Genomic DNA, 16,141 nt, shown 5'->3' on the forward strand with positions numbered 1-16,141 from the left:
CCAATATGTCCTTTTCTTTCCACTCCTACTGCCATCACCCTGGCACAGGCCCTCATTATCTTTTTTCTACACTAGTTCAATAGCCTTTGAGTTGGTCACCCTGCTTCAAGGCTTTTCTCCAGTCTAGTCTACCCTTCACAGAGCTGCCAGTGATTTCCTCAGGTATACAACTTTATCATGTTGTACCTGTGTTCAACAAATTCCAGTGGCTTCCTCCAGGATAAAATATAAAATACTGTTTGATATTTAGGGTTCTTCACAACCTGACCTCTACTTGTCTTTTCAGAATTTTCATCTTTTTAGAATTTCATGACATAATCCAAAGATACCATTCTATTTGCTGTTCCTTGCACCCAGTTCCATACATTTGCACTGGCCATCGCCCGTACCTAAAGTGATCTCCTTACTCTGCTCTACCTCTTGACATTCCTGACTTCCTTCAAGAATCAATTTCAAAATACCACATTCTGCAGAAGGTCTTCCTGGTTCCCCCATCCACTCTATTGCTTTGATAGGTATAGAATTTTTTACATGTTTTCTTCCTCATTAGAATATAAACTCCTTCAGGTCAGGGATTGATTGTTGTATTTTTTTTACTTTCTTTTATTTACTGCTCAGTACAATGCCTGCCATATAATAAGCAGTTAATAAAACCTTATTTGATTGATTGACCAGAATACAGAATATGTGCTATGCTGTATTGGCAGAGGAAGTCCCATATAATTACAAAATCACAACTCTGGACCCCTCGGAATTAAAATCTCAGTAGGCAGGTTGTCTAGTAAAATTCCCTCTTTGGTTATTTTCCCAAATATTTTATAGAATATTGAAATTAATTGTTCTTTAAATGTTTGGTAGAATTCACTTATGAATCCCTCAGGCTGTGGAGATTTTTTCTTAGGGAATTCATTGATGACTTGTTCATTTCTTTTTCTGAGATAGAGTTGCTTATGCATTCTATTTCCTCTTCCATTAATCTGGGCAATTTATGTTTTTTTTTAGATATTTATTTCATTTAGATTTTTAGATTTATTGGCATATAGCTGGGCAAAATAACTTCTAATAATTGCTTTAATATCCTCCTCTTCATTGGTTATAAACTCTATTTTCATTTTTGAAACTGGCAATTTGATTTTCTTTTTTTTTATCAAATTGACATGATATTTATCTCATCCAAATATAATTCAGATGCTTTGTTTCTTCTCTTTCTTCCTCCTGCTGTTAACTTTTGATATTTCACTTCTCACTAGTCCTTTCCTCTCAGATTATGGGAAAGAAAATATGTGAGATCAAACTCAGTTGATCTGATTGTATGAAAAAATTGGGGTTGGGAAAAAAAAACTAGTGGGGAAAATATTCCTTCTTTTTTTAAACTTGGGTTATCTATTCTATTACCCAACCTGAAGACTACTGGCAGGGTTTTCAGCAGTAGCAGTTAGTTGAAACTCTGCCTCATTCAAAATGAACATCACCTTTTATCAATGTAAATATTCCCAAATCCTGACTTTTATCTATGAGTGTATATTTTTAGCTGTCATCTCTCAGAATCTCACAATGGTTCCATGTTGCCAAGAAATGTTAGATTATGTTCATCTATATGATGATGAATCATCCAAACTAAAAGATTATCTATGATATAATTGCCTTTTAATTGGTTTTCTAGCTTCTAATCTGTCTTTTCTCCATTTTGTTCTCCACATAGATGTCAAAAACATATTTCTAAAGCACATTCCTGACCCCATAATTCCCCTGTTTAAAAACCTCCAGTGACAAGGATAAGCTAGAAGCCTTCCCAATAAGATCAGGAGTGAAACAAGGCTGCCTATTATCACCAGTATTATTTAACATTGTATTAGAAATGCTAACAATAAGACAAGTAGGAAAAAGCACCCAATCTTGAGTCAAAGGATTTTGGTTCAAATTCTACCTTGGTAAAGCCACGTAGTCTCTTTTGGCTTCAGTTTTCAAATCAGTAAAATGAGTGGAGCTGGACTAGATGATTTATAAGGAATCTTGCAATTCTAATGATGATCTAATCCTGATCTAATAATATTCCCATAATTCATTTATACAAGATGATAGCTAAATTCATTTTCAACTTAAAATCCCATGAACTATTTAGTTTCTCCGAGCTTCAGGTTTGCCATCTATAAAATGAGGCAGTTTGATAATTTCTAAATCTATATAATAGTAAACTGCAACTTCCATTAAAGGAAGTACAATTCCATTGTTTGCTTTTCCAAAGTCTTTAGGTTAATTATTCTTTTTATCCTTCTAAATTCACTGTGTTTCATGATTTACAAGCAAACAATATCACCAAGAGAATAGAGGTGATGGGTAAATGATGATTAGGAAAATTGGAATGAAGGAAAAGAGAAAAGAAGAATGAAATGTACATGAGTGATAAGACCATGTCATCCCAAGTAAATGTCTTATTTGATACTCTGTGGCTCCAGCACCATACAGACTGTCTATAATATACTAAATAATGATCCTTCTTGGAAAAAATATATTTATATACCAAATGTCACCATGTATCATCTCAAAAACATTGGAAAATTTCAGGCATAAATTGATGGAGATTTGAAAGAGTTGTCAACATGGCAGCAGATATTTTCAATATGAAGTCCATAAAGAAATGTATCATTCACCCAGTATGTGGCAATCTGCACATATTTCCATTTACAGATGCACATTTAGGAAAAGGTTGAAACATCCATCCAAGACCTGTCAACGCTAAAGTGCCATCCTATAAACCATGGATGGTCTTCTGGCTAGTCCAAAGTGGCTACTGCTACAACTCCAGCTGGATAGGAAATCCTGTCCTGTAAGTTAAGCAAATATTGTGTCTAGATTCCCCTTCCAGCAAGGACACAAGGTGTGTACTTTACTAGGCTTAGGTTAGATGAACCACACACCAGCCCCTGACTCTTATGAAAGTAGCCCTTCCTAGACAAGAGAGAAGACCGGAGAGGTTTGGCAGGAACAGGGCAATTTGTCACCTCAATGGCTTGGTAAGTATTCTTCTTTGTCTAGAGGGAGAAAATAATTAATTTTATTTGTTGATATTGCATAGCTTGGGCATAAGGACCCTATCAACCTATCATGGTAGTAACTATTTTCAACCCAGCAGAAAAGACTTACAGTTTATAGAATGACATTTACTGATAAGCTTTGACCAATGCCTCCATTCTTGACTTTCAGAATTGCACTATCTACACAATGCTACACTGTACAACAGGAGAAAGCCTCTACTCACTTTTAGGGAAAAGAGCCTGGGGCTCTTCCATCCTTTAAACCAAACTTTAAACCAGAGGCAAAACACACACACACACATACACACAGCCCTGCATAAAAAAATCTAGCAAGCAACCAATGTGACTTTATGAATAATAAATTTTTCCAGACCAATTTAATTTTCTTGCATGACAGGCTAACAGGTCCCAGAAATAGGGGGGGGGGGGAATATCAATGGAACATAATCTTGATTTCAATGTTTTGATTGATTTCAATGATTTCAATGGCTTTTGATTCTCACCCCCAAGTGACATTACACTGACAAGTCAGGAATGTGAGATTTTGACTATATTTTTGTGAGGTGAGCAAATAAGTAGCTTGGAAGCTGTATCCAGAGGGCATTTGTCAGTGTTGTCATGTTAACCTGGGGGAATCAATGACACTGTGCCACTAGAAATCACATGAAAGCTTATTAGTGTTTTTATTGATGTCCTGGGTGAAAGGATTGGGAACATAATTATCCATTATGGCAGTACACACCTTTTCCTCTTTCGCTTCCCTTCTTCAAACTCTTGCCCCCTGGTCCTACCCATCATCCCAGAACCCATTACGGTCTAGGAGGTAGCTCAAACACTCACCACCACTAGGGGGCACCATGTCTTCTTCTGAGTGGGCAGGATCCATGGGGCTGCATGACTGTCTTGGATGAGATGGGAGTCACTAACTTTTCAACTTGATTCAAAAAATCCTTACTGGACATTTCCTCTGTGCCCAACTCTATTTCTCCCAGTGAAATGAAGAACCACCAGACCTGTGTGTGTGTGTGTGTGTGTGTGTGTGTGTGTGTGTGTGTGTGTGTGTGTGTGTGATTTCTGCTATTTAGAATGTGGGCTCCTGAAGAGGGAGGGAGGGGGGGGCATCTCTCTTTATCTATTTGTATATCTAGCACTTGCTTAGCTTGGGATTTGGCATACTTTTTTATTCAATCCTTCAATCTTTCATGCTCAAAGATATTATAGGATGACTAATATCTGAGATATAAGTTAAATTTTAATGTTGTATTCACTAAGCATTTATTAAGCATCTGCCATATTCAAGACACTGTGTTAGGCACTACTGATGCATAGACAAAATTAAAAAATAGTTCTTACCCTCAAGCCTAGATTCTAGGGGAGGTGGAAGGAGGAGGGAATCATAGCATCTAAACAAATAAGCAAATACAACACAATTTGGGAAGTGATATAATAGCTGAGGGATCAGAAAAGACTTTCTGTAGGAATTGGAACTTGAACTGAGTCTTGAAGAAAACTAAGAAATTTAAGAGGGAGAGATAAGTACAGAGAACCTTCAAGGATTAGGAAAAGTCTGTGTGAGGGTATAGGCAACGGTAGATTGATTGCTTTGGTTAGAAGAAGACTGGGAAGAGATTTAAATGCCAAGCAGAAGAGTTGGCATGTTATCCTCGAAAGAATAGGGAGACATTGCAGAAATGTCATTAAGCAGAAGAGTGTCATTGTCTAACCTATACTTTAGGAATAGCAGTTTGGTGGCTGTGGTATATTAGATTACAAAAGGAGAGCCAATTCAATAAACTGGGGAAGTGTTCCCTATAAAATTGGTTACAATATGTGTGATAAGTGTATACAAACAAATGTACAAAAAATGAGGAAAGACAGTGAGTCACGAATCACATGGAAAAATTTGTGGGACTGGAAGGAGTGGTAGGTGCTAAGTAAAAAGAATTTTTTTGCTGTGAAAATGCTAGTATGAGAACAAAAAATGGATGGAAATGCAGTGACGATTCAAAAGTCAGAAGGTCACTAAGTGTTTAGCTATACTTTGCATTCATCAGATCCTTCTTACAGTTTTGTGACCCATTTGGGCCCCTGCATTGTTTTTAATTAGGTACATATTTTTACTTCTTAATCTTGAAATGTCATGGAAGCTGTCCTATGCAGTGTACAAATGGAAGAGGGGTTCCCTTTAGAAGGTGAGGCCTTCCAGTAACTCTTATTTGTAGATGGCAATATATTGATTCCATCAAGACCCAATAATACAAGGCCATTTCAAGGTGATCCATAACCTTTCTAAAGAAATCAATATAACAAGCCACACAGGAAAAATTAAAGGGATGAAAAATGTATAGCCTCCAGAATATGGCATGCAGTTGAATGGACAACCCATTGTACTTGTTATGCCTTGTGTAGGCAGTGAAGATAGATAATATGGAAGAGGAATGATCCAGAGTCTTTGAAGGACAGAGCCTGGAAGACATGCAGAGGTTTGCATCCACAGCAGGGGATGGTGGAGGAGGCTTGGAATCTTGAGGGAGGAAAGATTCCAGATGGGAGACAGTTGATTTCTCTATCTTGCTACAGCAAAGGTGATGGTCTGATCAGAGATCATCTCCTGAGCCATACAAAATCCCTCATTGATCCTAACCACCATCTTCCCCCCCCTCCAAGACACCAAGAATTGTGACAGAAAATGAGAAGAATAGGAACAGCATAAGAAGACCTTCACACAGCTCCTGTGACACACTGAGTCTGGACATTGGCTCTGCTGTGATAAAGACCAGGGGTCACCAAACCCTGAGCCTCTTAGAGACCAGGCTGACAAGCCTGGGTCTCTCAACCTTGCAGGGAGGGAGAAAGAAATTTTTAGACAGACAGGTACTTCCTTCCCTTCTTTCCTATAAAATCCAACCTGCAGACATCTTGCTTATCTTGCCCCTAACCACCATTTGTTAGAATAAAGTTTTCAGTTATCTTAAATTGACTTCCTTGTCATATTGGAAGAGGAAGAGAGCTAATTTCTCTCTCTTTCCCCAAAGGAAGAGGTTCACCCTTTAAAATCAGTTATTAGAGGGGAGTAAAGGCAGTGTTAATGGGAAGGCATATTTTGAGGAAGACTGAAGGGGGGAATCCATCTCTCCCTCCTTCTACCTTCTGGACATTTATCATCTAATTTTCCTCCATTATACCCAAACCAACCCTCTAATACAATAATGATCTGTGGTCCTTAATTAAATCATGGAGAGCAGGCTGGGTTGAATATAAGAAACTGTATAGCACTTTAACCAATCTCTGAGATCAACAATCTTTAATTTTAAACTATTCTTTTTCAATTATTAATCACTTATTTTCTCTCTGTTCTATTTCCTTCCTTCACAATATGGGAAAATGAAAGCAATCAAGACTTTACAACAAATAAGCATAGAGAAGCAAAACTATTCCTTGTACTAGCCACATCCAAAAATGGTTTCAGTGCCAAGAATCTACTAATGATAAGGAAGCATGGTTAGTGGAAAGAGTGCTGGCTCAGGAAACGTGAAAACTTGAGCTCAATTCCTACCTCTAATACTGATTGACTGTGTGACCCCAATAAAATAGCCAAATCTGTCATTCTCCTAGGTAGCTCTCTAAGACTAGAAGTTTCAGAAAATGAAATAATCCACACTGGAAGAGGGAGTTTTCTCACCTAGACATTCCCTATACCAATGAAATCACAGATCTGGTTCCTATTTCTGTGCCTATTCTCTACCATATGAACACAAACCATTGAATGTCATAATCACTGAATCATAAACAATGTGGGTGACTTGAAGGACAGTGGAGAAAGGAAGTAGTGGCATAGTCTCAATGACAGAAATTTCCATATAAGAAGTGGCATAAAAGTTACCATCAGGGAAATGTAGAATTAGTTTTTATTTTATTTATTTTTATATTTTATTTTGACGGTTATATGTAATAACAAATTTCCACATAAGTTTTACCAAGTTACAGGATCCAAAGTGTCTCCTTCCCTCCCTTCCCTTCCCCTTCCTAGAGCTGGCAAGCAATTAGATCTGGATTATACAGGTATTATCATGCAAAACATATTTCTACAAAATGTATAATTAGAAAAGGAGGTGGGATGCTCCTACAAAGAGAGCAATAGATAACAAGTGACTCAAAAGAAAAATTGTTACTTATAGAATGGTAAAAATGGAACCTCAAGAGAATGGAGTAGACCCTTTTTGGAAAGCTTAAATGAAGGTACAGCAAAAATCACCCAGAGAAAGTGGCCAAAAATCTGTACATGTAGAGGAATTGCTCATAATGGGGAGATCATAGCTACATAAAAGTATCAAAATCAAAGGACCACATATCACTGAAATCAAGTCGTGATTGTTCCCTAGACTTACTGAAGGCTGCAGGCTTGAATTCTTTTTTTTCCATTTGCAAAATGGCAGGGTTAATAATCTATATTTACCTTAAAATAATACTTGAGGAGGGCAACTGGGTGGCTCAGTAGATTGAGAAGATTCAGACCCAGAGATGGGAGGTCCTGGGTTCAGATATGACCTTAGACACTTCCTTATTGTGTGCCCCTAGGCAAGCCACTTAACCCCCATTGCATAGCCCTTACCTCTCTTTTGCCTTAGAACTAATATACAGTATTGATTCTAAAATGGAATGTTAGGGTTTAAAAAAATAATACTTGGCATCTTGAATTATTTTCAATAAGTGTGAAGCTTTCAGGATGGCAAGAACTCTACAAATGTCCATTATGGTAAGCAGGCTGAAAGAAGCATTGATGGAGGTAGCACTGAGTTGGGTGTTTTGGGAAATGATGGAAAGGCAGGCTATCCTCAGAAAAGAGTTCACTCAATAACCTGCTACAAGAGAAGTTAAACAGGTACTAAAATATCGCATTTTTTTTTAAACTCAGTACTACAAAAAGTGAAATGAATGAGTCAGAAGACTTCCATTGCAAATATCACTGTATCCCAAGGACTCAATATTTTTCAATAATGTATTTCTTATGGTCAAAATGTTGTTAAAGTGGACAATAATAGTGAAAGGGAGGGGAAGAGGGAAAATAAGTGTGTCTTCAGATATATTTTTGATTAGATGACAGTTAGGAAAAGGAAAAGGAGAGAGAAATGAAGCCCCATTTGATCATTTTAAGGAATGGGAAATGACAAGTGAGTTTTTGTGGTAAGGGCAGTTTATTTTTATGAAATGGTATCGAAAGAAGTGACACAGTAGAACCATTTTGTGTGGTCCTGGTCATATTTCCATTGGCTAGACATCTGCTGATTCCCCATATGCTCTGACAGCCAAATCTGACAAAATATGATTTTAAGCAAAAGTATATGTAAAATATTGTTTATTATTTAAATTTCAAAACAAGCATTGCATTCAGACCAAAAAAGAAAAACCAAGACATTCAGACCAAGAGCTGCTCATTCACTGAAAATTATAAAACATGATCTTACTATGGCTAGAGATGAGTATAAACATTTTCCAAATGTACAGGGTTGAGAAAACAGTTTAATTCATAACAAGTTTTATTTCACTAACTTGCTGTCTACTACATACATATGAAATCCTAGCCTGAAAACATATCAATCCATATTAATCAGAATTTCTTTCATTGTAATGTTTTTGTGTTGATGGTCACTTTCATATAGGACTTATGGTAAGAAGGAACACGGACAACGTATATGATTGAAACTCTCAGAGAGAACCTGGCACTTCATTTTAGTCAACAGTTTCCACCTCCCCCTCTATCCAGTCTTTCCCCAGAAGTACCAGTTGGTAAGAGCCTAGGCTGGAGTTTAAAGGGACGCAGAAAGATCAAGAATTTTATTTCTGGCCCTGCCACTGAATTGTAGTGTAGCCTTGGACACATCTGTCATTTTTCTGGGTCTCTCCAGTTCCTCATTTATATACAAAGGGAGTTAGACTAGATCATCTCTAAGACCCCATCAAAAGAGAAAGGAAGCAAGACTCAAGGAGAGTCTCTGATCACTTTCTGAATGACTAATATGACTATAAGGTTGATATATTTATTTTATTTGATTTGACAAATTGTTGTAACATTATGTTGAAAAAATACCATTACCTAATTCCCAAAAAGGAAAACTAAGAGAATTGTGTTCCAGATCTTATTAAGGAATGGACATTCAAGATGGTCATAGACTTCACTCTGTGACTCCTTCACAATGTGGATACTTTAATAAAAAAAGACAACTGAGACTTCTGGACTTGGATTTTAGATCTTTTGGGTTACTCCATGACATGGTCGTTTTTAACTCTTGTTCTACAAGATTGAAGTAATATGAGGCAATAGCAAGTACATCAAACCAAACCTAGAGGATTCTGAAGGAAGAAGGGGGGGAGGAAGGGAGGGAGAAGACAAATGGAGGAAGGAAGGAAGGAAGGAAGGAAGGAAGGAAGGAAGGAAGGAAGGAAGGAAGGAAGGAAGGAAGGAAGGAAGGAAGGAAGGAAGGAAGGAAGGAAGGAAGGAAGGAAGGAAGGAAGGAAGGAAGGAAGGAAGGAAGGAAGGAAGGAAGGAAGGAAGGAAGGAAGGAAGGAAGGAAGGAAGGACAGAACATTGAAGTAATATGAGGCAGTAGCAAGTACATTGAACTGAACCTAGGAGGGAGGGAGGGAAGGAGGGAGGCCAAAAACAAAACCCCAAAATCTCAGTCCTTGCTCTGAAGGAGCTCACATTCTAAAAGGAAAGACAATGTACAAATGAACATGAACCAGCAATATATTCAGAGGGTGAATTGAAAGAATCACAGAAGCCAGGCACACTAGCATTAAATTGGCTTAGGAGAGCCTTCTTGCAGAAGGTGGGGCTTTGGGGTAGAGGGACCATAAAGGAAACCCACAGAAGCCAGAATGGGGAGGTGAGCAGTGAGAGTGTTCTGGGCCTAGGACATAGCCGGGGAAAAGTCACAGAATCGAGGGTTGGAGTGTATTCTTGGGGAGAATAGCAAGAAGGCCAATGTGACTGGATTTTAGAATATTTAGAAGGAAGTAATAAATAAGAAGACTAGAAAAGTGTGTAAAAGTGCATGTGTTTCTATGTTGGCATATTTGTGTGGAAATATATATTTTTATCCAATTCTGATTTTAATGATGTGAGGAATTCTCAGTGTACCAATCTACATCAAAGAAGGGGGCCTCTACATTGGGAGTTCCCCTACATGGATGAACTCCTAGAGGTAGGACATCTATATAATCCCAGTAACACCACTAGAGCTGGAGAGAAATTGAACAAGAACTCATGGGCAGCGAAGTGTTGCAGTGGATAGAGTGTGGAACCTAGAGTCAGTAAGATTCATCTTCCTGAGTTCAAAATGGACTCAGACATTTCCTAGCTGTGTGACCCTGGGTAAATCACTGAACCCTCTTTGCCTTGATTTCCTTATCTGTAAAATGAGCTAAAGAAAGAAATGACAAACCACTCCAGTATCTTTGCTGAGAAAACCCCAAATGGGGTCATGAAGAGTCAGAAACAATTGACATGACTGAACAAAACCAGGCTCCAAACAAGTGGCAATGTTTAATATCATTTGAAATGAATGCTTGCTACCCTGGACCACTGTTCTTGGGGCTGCTGAAAAAAGCTAAGGAAACGTATTTTTGCCAAGACTAAATATGTATCACCTCTTGTGTCTGTATGCATGTCTGTGTACATATATACATGAATGTGCTACATGGTTTTTCCCAGACATTTCTAAAAATATATGTGTCTTAAGTATATGTTCAACCAGGGCATGTATCTTCCCCTAGCTTTTCTGTAAGTATATCTACTTTTGCACTCTGAAGGACAGTGGCCCAGAATAACATGTATTAATTTGAAGTGACATTAAATGTCGTCATTTATTTGGAGTCCAGTTTCTTCAAAGGCAAATTTCTAGAGGGGAAGGGTGGGAACGAGGAGAAAGAGAGCCCCTCATTTGCATGGCTGAGTTGGGTCGGCTTTAATGCTAATATACCATATATCCATACAGGCCTCCTTTAAAGCATTATGCTCTTAAATTACATGAGTGTAATGGAGAGCTCCAAAAACCCACATTATGCTACATTTTGGATGTAGGGCTGATATGTTTCCAGCTGGGGAACTTAAGCTACTAATAAAACCCAGATCCTGGCATTTTTCAAACTATAACATGTCAGTTCCAGCCTATAGGGTTCTGGTTTTGATCACAACATTCTATTAATGTGATGAGATGTGCCTGCTCAATTACCCAGCATTTCCCAGTGTGGTCACTCGGCGGTGGATGATGTTAATTTCCACAACAGAAGTCTATGGACTCCAGGCTTGGCGGTGAGATAAGCAAAAATGCTGATTCCCTTTCAGAAACCAAGTTGAGGGAATGGACTAAAGTCACAGATAATGTAGGAAAAATCCTACTGTTCAAAGGGGGATGAACTAAACACTCCATGTAGTGCCTCCCCCAACAGTCTCAAAAATAGGTCATTCACAGGATGGAAATGGTGGCTCACAACTGTGTAGTGCTTTGGGACATCTAGTTGGCATAGTCAATAGAGCACCCAGTCTGGAGTCACGAAGACTCATCTTCTTGAGTTCAAATCTGGCCTCAGATGTAGCTGTGTGATCCTAGGCAATTCATTTACCCCTGTTTGCCTCAGTTTCCTCATCTGTAAAATGAGCTGGAAAAGGAAATGGCAAACCACTCGAGTATCTTTGTGAAGAAAACCCCAAATGGGGTCACAGAAAAATCAGCCACAACTTAAATGACTGAACAATAAGAATAGTGCTATAAGAAATCAAATTTAGGACTTTGGTCCTCATTTCTCATAAAGTTTATTAGTATTTACTTGGATAGGTAGAGGCAGAGAATTAGAAAGGAAAACCTATTCTATTTAGCCATGTGGGTGCTCTCAACATGACCCCTCAGCCACCTTCCCCTTGGCCGGTTATTCCAAAAAGGGTCACTCCTTCCTCATCTCAAACTTTTTTTCCTCCCTCCCCCTTCCAGGTCCACTTAAATCCTGTTCAAATTCAGTCACATAACTGGCACTAGATGACGTAACTAGGAGGATAGAGACACAGGTAAGACCCCAAGGGTGATCCCAGTAGGCTGTTCCCTTCATATAGTGCTATCAGGTTGACAAAACCTTTTGCATCCACTATCTCATTTAATCCCCACAATATCCACTCTGCAAAGGAGATGCTATTATTAATACCCTTTTGAGAGAGAAAAAAATGAGATACAAATAGTTTTAAGTAACATGTCCAAGGTCACACAACTAGTAAAATATCTGAAAGAATATTGAATTTAGCTCTTCCCGACTCCCAAGTCCAATATTCTATCTACCACACCATCCTGTCTCTCATATTAGCAGTCATTTGCTATGTTTGTTTCACCTCTTCTCTACCTCACTGAAGAGGAAAGATTTCTCTCAGGGATTTTTCCTGATCTCTCCTACCAAAGGCTGCTGAAGCCTGTTTCCTTTTGTTCTGGCCTCATCAGACATGAAGGCAAAGCATTGGTGCATTAAAGTGATATTGAATCACAACATTTCTCATTCCTTATTTTGAGTACAGATCTGTCTATACACCAATGACGATAGCACAACAATTAAAAGACAACAATACAGTATGTCCTTCACTCATAGCAAATGGCCTCTGCTCAGGGAGGTATAAGGCTTGGGAAGGGGGTATGGTTAGACCAGTATGTCTGGAAAAAAGATCTGGACTTTTTAGTGGACTGTTAGGTCAGCGAAGGACTCGACAATGGAAAATAACCATCAAATAAGTTAATGAAGTCTCGGGCTCCACTGAGAGAGGCATGACTTTCAAGAAAAAGGAAAGAGTAGTTCTATTGCCTACTACCCTTACCAGACTACATCCAGAAGATTATGTTCAATTTTGTGTATCAAAGCTTAGGAAAGACATGATAAGCAGATAACATCTAGAGGAGAACAAAGAAAGGGTAAAGCCCTAAGCTAATGCCATTTCTTAGGAGGATTCCTTGAATGCATGGATTGGAATAAATGGCCACTGAGATGCTTCCACCTCTCAACTTCTGTGGTTCTGTGCAATATTTGTTAAACTAAAGTATATTATCCAAATACCATATGCAATTCTGCAAAGCTTAGAAAAATGGCTAGATTTTATAGACTTTTTACAGATTTTATAGAAATCTAAAGGACATAAAAACAAATAAAGCAAAAGTCAATAATTCTGGAAATGCTGGAGTTGTTCAAAAGATATCTATATAGCTAAGAAGAATCTGATTACATTGGATCCCATTTCTCTTAAGATCCTTTTTGGGGGGTTGTTTATTTTCCTATTACAAATGAAATCACTATTCATGAAGGATTTTTTAAAATTATAAAGTGATCTTTAAATTTAAGACATCATTATTTAACCATGATTGTTATTGTTTTCTTAAGTCCTCCAAGAATCCAGGATTTTATTACCATGAGTATTCTGTTCTTCACCCCCTCCATCCAGATCAGAGTTTCTTTATATACCAGTAGCTCAAATGATTAATCAGCAATTATTTATGAAATGTCTACTACATGTTAAGAACTCTGCTAGGTACTGGGGATATAAAAAACAAAATTAAACAATCCCTGTCCTCAAGAAAATTACATTTTATTGAAGAAGGGAATATAAAGGAAAGGGAAGAGAATAAGCATTTATATAGTACCCATTATGTGCCAAGCTCTGTGATAAACTTTTTTTTTTACAAATATCTCATTTGATCCTCACCACAACACTGAAAGGTAGGTGCTAATATATCTTCATTTTACAGTTGAGGAAACTGAAGTAAACAGACTCGATAAGTGACTTGCCCAGAACCATCTGGCTAATTTGAGGCCAAATTTGAACTCAGATCTCCCTGACTCCCTGACTGGTGCTTTATGCACTGTACCCTCCACCCCTCTGCCAGCTGCCTCTGAAAAATAAATAAGGGCACAGCAGATATATACAAAATCAATATAAGGTAATTTTGGGAGGCAGGACACTAGCAGTCACAGGTGATCAGGAAAGGCTTTAACAGGTGGCACTTGCATTCTCTCTTGAAGAAGTAGAGGTAAGAAAAGAGTGCATTCTGGGGGGGCGGGGAGTACAGCCAGTGCAAAGACATAGAGATGGGAGATGGAATATTGAATATGACAAATAGCAATTAGTCCAATTTAGCTGGAAAGCATGGTCCATGGAGAGAACTACTAAATAAGAAGACTGGAAAGGAAAGTTGGGGTCAGGCTTTAAATTCCTATAAGGAATTTCTATTTGATCTGAGAGGTAATAAGGGGCTAAAAGGGATATTATTACTTAAAAGGGTGGCAGTGTCAAATCTGTATCTTTGGAAAAACATCTTGGTAGTTATATACAGGATATATTGGAGTGGGGAAAGAGGGGAAGCAGAGAGGTCAAAAGTTGCTGCAATAAATAGTCTTATGTCTAGCTATAGCTACAATAATTTATTATCTAAAGACTGATGAGTCTTTCCATACTTAGACTAGTCTTCAGTCAACTTTTTAGCATTGAGTCTGTTCTCAAGACTTTTTCATCTTGGTAGAATTTACCAAAGCTTGTGTTTCACTAGAGAATCCGAGGTCATCTCCATACCGTGATTAGTCATAAGAAGAGAACAAGTGAAGAGAGGCTATCATGGCAATTTAAAATCATCAAACAATAGTACCTGCATGTATATACGATAACTATGAAGGATAAGATCTTTCTTTTCTTTAAAACTTTTTTTTCCAAATTCAATTCAATTCAACAACATTTATTAAGCAGCTACCATTACAAATTACTTTTACACTGGAGCTGCTTAATAAGTTTTGGGACAGTGGACAGCAGTATGTATGCAAATAAATAAATGATACATAAAATCAATTTGAAGAATTAGGAGAGGGAGGGCACTAATAATGGGGGGGAAGAAATCTCTTGTTCAATTATTCTCCTGTTTCTAAGTTCTGCAGACATTTGTAGCTTACAATATGAATGGATGGTCAATGAGGAACTTAAGCAAAAAATACTAAGGAGCATGTGAAATCTGTCTGTTTGAGCTAAAGTTCACCCACCTGCTATTTCACGGAATCCTGTGTGGAATGTAATATAATAAAAACCCAAAATATATTTGTTTCACAATTCATTCAGTCAGCATTCAGGGCCTCCTTTCCTTCCCTTAATATGTAATGCTCAAATTAGTAGAACTTTCTCCACCTGGAGATTCATTTGATCATTTCCCCCAATGCATTAAATTAAAATAGACCCAAATTCTGGACTTGTTGATTAGCTATTTAGGTAGTTTGATGTACACAGATCTGAACATATGTATGCCCCCACCCTCCCCCCAAAAATGCTGCAAGCAATTATTAGGGTGATTCTTAAAAGAGCTTGTTAAAATGCCCAAGTTGGGTTATAGAAAACACGTCGAGTGAAAGATTTTAGTTTATTTTATGGGGAAAAAAAGTGTTTAATGAGGGTTTATGGGATTTTATAAAAACACCTTAACACCTTATAGACCTAAGGTGGGGAAAAACCCCATTTAAGTATTCTCCACCACCAGGAGACCACCCAATGCCGGTGCCTAGAAGCCTCAAACAGACCCATCTTTGGAAAACTATGTAGCGACCCTTAATTTTATGGACACTTTAATTGTATTTGGGTTATTACCTCATGCGCCAGCAAACACCTACAGTATTTAATAAAAAATGAGAGCACAACACTGCTCTAGTTAAAGTGTGCATTAAGCAAAATCATAAAATAACTATGCTGTGCCATAAATCAACTGAGTGTTTAGTGTTCCTTTGCTTTTAAACTGACATTTATTTTTATTATGCTATGGTCATTCTTAACCATGCACTGAATTAATGTCAATTGACTCATTCATTTACATATACTGTTCTCTTCTCCCCCTGCCCAAGCCCCCAGATGCATATCCACATTCCCTCCTCACCACAGAATGACTAAGCATGGTCAGGTCCTGATCCATGTCATTACACTCTCCTGTAACTTCTTGTCATCGGCTCACTAGGTATTAAAGAGGAATCATGCCAAAACCCATTGGGGCCTCAAAGCGAGCCAGGAGATAATATGCTATAATTTTAACAAAGAACTATAGTATTACTAA

General features: G+C 37.9%; 1 long non-coding RNA gene across 1 annotated transcript in view; it reads left to right on the forward strand.

Moving 5' to 3' along the window:
* Window positions 1-378: 378 nt before the first annotated feature.
* The window catches only part of LOC103102633 (uncharacterized), a 16,637-nt gene continuing 874 nt past the window's right edge, over window positions 379-16,141 (forward strand). Inside the window, exons 1-2 of the long non-coding RNA XR_468807.3 lie at window positions 379-515; window positions 12,026-12,099. This is a non-coding gene — a long non-coding RNA (uncharacterized LOC103102633). The remainder of the gene's footprint in view (window positions 516-12,025; window positions 12,100-16,141) is intronic.

Source organism: Monodelphis domestica, chromosome 6, assembly GCF_027887165.1.
Source record: "Monodelphis domestica isolate mMonDom1 chromosome 6, mMonDom1.pri, whole genome shotgun sequence".
NCBI classification, from domain to species: Eukaryota; Metazoa; Chordata; class Mammalia; order Didelphimorphia; family Didelphidae; genus Monodelphis; species Monodelphis domestica.